Source organism: Salmo trutta, chromosome 7 (genome assembly GCF_901001165.1).
Source record: "Salmo trutta chromosome 7, fSalTru1.1, whole genome shotgun sequence".
NCBI classification, from domain to species: Eukaryota; Metazoa; Chordata; class Actinopteri; order Salmoniformes; family Salmonidae; genus Salmo; species Salmo trutta.
In genome coordinates, this window is record NC_042963.1 from 29,697,465 (window position 1) to 29,701,639 (window position 4,175).

Here is a 4,175-nt window from a genome sequence, read left to right on the forward strand (position 1 = left end):
TATTGTAAAGTGGTTGTTCCACTGGATATCATAAGGTGAATGCACCAATTTGTAAGTCGCTCTGGATAAGAGCGTCTGCTATATGACTTAAATGTAAATGTAAATGCTGAAAAGTAAACATTTTCATAGAGGGCTCAAAGGCGACTTCTGGTTATAAAGCCTAATGAGATTGTTTAGGTAATTAATCTCATGTTCAATCTCTTACCTAACTGGCAAATATAATATAATTGAGTAGAGTTGGAAATAATAGAATTGAACAAAAATTAGGGACTTTGTCAACTTGGTAAAATTCTGAGGAAGAGGACAGACTATCTGGTGGGTTTCCAAGGGACCAGCGGAGTTGGAACACCTGTGAGTGATGGGCATGTTGGGTAAGCGCCAGGGGCACACGTGGGCCATTGTGGACAGGAAGGGCTGGCTGGCAGAGAGAGGAAATGTGTATCGGTGAGCAATAACAGGAAGTACTCATTACAACACCCCCATCTCAGACAACCCACCCATAAACAGACGGTACCACAGTATTTGTCTGCTGATTTGCAGATATGACGATCCACCTTAAAAGGACACTTCAACCAAAATACAGTTGAAGTCGGATGTTTACGTACACCTTAGCCAACTACATTTAAACTCAGTTTTCACAATTCCTGACATTTTAATCCTAGTAACAATACCCTGTTTTAGGTCAGTTAGAATCACCACTTTATTTTAAGAATGTGAAATGTCAGAATAATAGTAGAGAGAATGATTTACTTCAGCTTTACTTTCTTTCATCACATTCCCAGTGGGTGAGAAGTTTACATACACTCAATTAGTATTTGGTAGCATTGTCTTTAAGTTGGGTCAAACGTTTTGGGTAGCCTTCCACAAGCTTCCCACAATAAGTTGCATGAATTTGGGCCCATTCCTCCTGACAGAGCTGGTGTAACTGAGTCAGGTTTGTAGGCCTCCTTGCTCGCACATGCTTTTTCAGTTCTGCCCATACATTTTCTATAGGATTGAGGTCAGGGCTTTGTGATGGCCACTCCAATACCTTAACTTTGTTGTCCTTAAGCCATTTTGCCACAACTTTGGAAGTATGCTTGGTGTCATTGTCCAATTGGAAGACCCATTTGCGACCAAGCCTTAACTTCCTGACTGATGTCTTGAGATGTTTCTTAAATATATCCACATAATTTTCCTCCCTCATGATTTCATCTATTTCGTGAAGTACACCAGACCCTTCTGCAGCAAAGCACCCCCACAACAAGATGCTGCCACCCCCGTGCTTCACGGTTGGGATGGTGTTCTTCGGCTTGCAAGCGTCCAAACATAACGATGATCATTATGGCCAAACAGTTCTATTTTTGTTTCATCAGACCAGAGGACATTTCTCCAAAAAGTACGATCTTTGTCCCCATGTGCAGTTTCAAACAGTCTGGCTTTTTTATGGCAGTTTTGGAGCAGTGGCTTCTTCCTTACTGAGCGGCCTTTCAGGTTATGTCAATAAAGGACTCGTTTTACTGTGGATATAGATACTTTTGTACCTGTTTCCTCCAGCATCTTCACAAGGTCCTTTGCTGTTCTGGGATTGATTTGCACTTTTCGCACCAAAGTGCGTTAATCTCTAGGAGACAGAACGCGTCTCCTTCCTGAGCGGTATGACGGCTGCGTGGTCCCATGGTGTTTATACTTGCGTACTATTGTTTGTACAGATGAGCGTGGTTCCTTCAGGCATTTGGAAATTGCTCCCAAGGATGAACCAGACTTGAGGTCTACACATTTTTTTCCTGAGGTCTTGGCTGATTTCTTTTGATTTTCCCATGATGTCAAGTAAAGAGGCACTGAGTTTGAAGGTAGGCCTTGAAATATATCCACAGGTGCACTTCCAATTGACTCAAATGATGTCAATTAGCCTATCAGAAGCTTATGAAATAATCTGTAAACAATTGTTGGAAAAATGACTTGTGTCATGCACAAAGTAGATGTTCTAATCGACTTGCCAAAACTATAGTTAAGACATTTGTGGAGTGGTTTAAAAACAAGTTTTAATGACTCCAACCTAAGTGTATGTAAACTTCCGACTTCAACTGTACATGCGAAGGATGCCTATTAGGTTCTGTAGCTGGAGAGAAAGCGGACCAAAATGTTAGTATGGTACTTTGAGTGGTTAGATTTGTTTTTTTAATTTAGCAGACAATCTTGTCAAGAACTAATTAAAGTAGATAGTGCATACATTATTGGTCTGGTCACCCATGGGAATTAAACCCACAACCCTGGCGTTGCAAGTGCCAGGCTTTACCAACTGAGCCACACCGAACAATATCACAATTTATAGACACTTTTATTACAAAACTTTTTTTTTCTCAGAGAAATTTAACTCAATGTAACGCAAGCAACACACAATCAACGAGCCACATTCAAATGTCTTCGACTCCAAAAGAAGTAGGCACTTTCAGAAGTCATTGGGTGGAGCTTCAACTTGTGCTGACCAATCACAATGTCAAATCGTGATGGGATTGGAGAGGATTAATGCCACGGTTTAATTTGATCAGGCAAACAGAGTCTTCAAACTCAGCCTGTTTGAGGAGCGCATTCTGAGCCCTGTGCAATGTCACGAGCTGAAGCCTGCTGTTTGAGATTAAAGACACTTGCTTCCCTAATATTTTTCACATAAACAGAGCTGCATAAGCCCATCATTATTTGGCACCACAATAGAGGAATCTCTTCTGCCGCAGTTGACACTGTAATATAAACCACACTAATAAATGCCCTGTGGGTTGTTTTGAACAAGTTGACGTGGCGAACGGGATCCGAAGCAATATCTTTCACGTGCTATAACTTGTCAGGATCCTATAGTTGAACTTCTCTTGAGTTCATCTGATAGTAGTGCTGAGCGATTAACCAACATTTCAGTTATTTTTCTGTTTTTAAACAATTGACTGATTTCCATTTCTTTCTTCTTTAAGTTCAATGCGCACCTTGCACAGTTTCTCTAAAGGTAAATCAGATCCAGGCTGAACTGAGCGATGTAGTAGGGAGTTGTAATTTCCAACAGGCCAATATTCTACATAGTTGTAGTGCATAAACTGTGATAATTAACTACAATGGCCATAATCCATTGCGCATCTACTTGTCTGGTTTGTTTCTTTTTTACGCCTACTGAAGAGAGAATGCACGATCATGAGAGGTATCAGGTATCTCTACCTGAAAATGCATGATCTAAGTGATTGATAGTTGGTAGTCACCAGTCATAAAAGTATGCCTTATTTACTTTGAAAACTACAAATAGTGATTTTGTCAGACAGCATAGGCAGCAGCTCTATAGAGATGAGATTACTTGGAATGTAATTTACCCAAATGAACTATTTTAATGTAATGTCAATAAATGGTTAATAAGCGATAAGCAGTTATGGGCACTCACTACCATCATGGGACTTTTGTTTTATTCTGTGTTACAGCATTCAACCCAAATAATCTAAACTGAAATGGAGAACCGTGAACATTTTTTTTAATAACGAACCAAAACTGAACAGACCTCAAAAAGCATACATTTGTGAGAACGATCTGATAGATGCATGCTTATTTGTCATGTTGAAAATGTAGTATCTAACAGGGCGATGAAAGCGATGTTTTTGTTGTTGTTGCAATTCACAAAAAAAAATGTCTAAGGATTCATTTATCTGAACTTTTTATGAAGGAGCCGTTACCCAATGTGACATTTCCTGTTTCCCAGATACTCATCCGTGATCATGTATATAAGTTATACTTTGTATATCTGTAATATGTACCTCCTGCAAAGTAAAAATGTAAGATGCACCAAATACTAAGTCTGATGCTCTGCTACACATGGATATCATTTTGGCAATGCGTTTAGTTACTTTTGTGCAGCAGACTAAGCAATTATTTAAGCAGGGGCACAACGTTCACTGGGGTTGTATTTTTGTACCCCCCAGTTTTATCATTGGAATGTGATACAAAACGAGGCAATGGTGTGCTTGCTTACCATGTGGACGCCTCCGAGTGGTCGGGTAGGCTGTTTGGAGTGTTTATCCGACTGGATAAAAATAAAATATATCCCCCCCACTTCTGATTTAAAGTGTATGTACGTTTGTGTTAAAGTGGAAGACCAATTAAAAAAAAAAAGGTTTTACCTGGGTAATGTGGATTTATCGAGACAGTGAAAATGTTAATTAAAC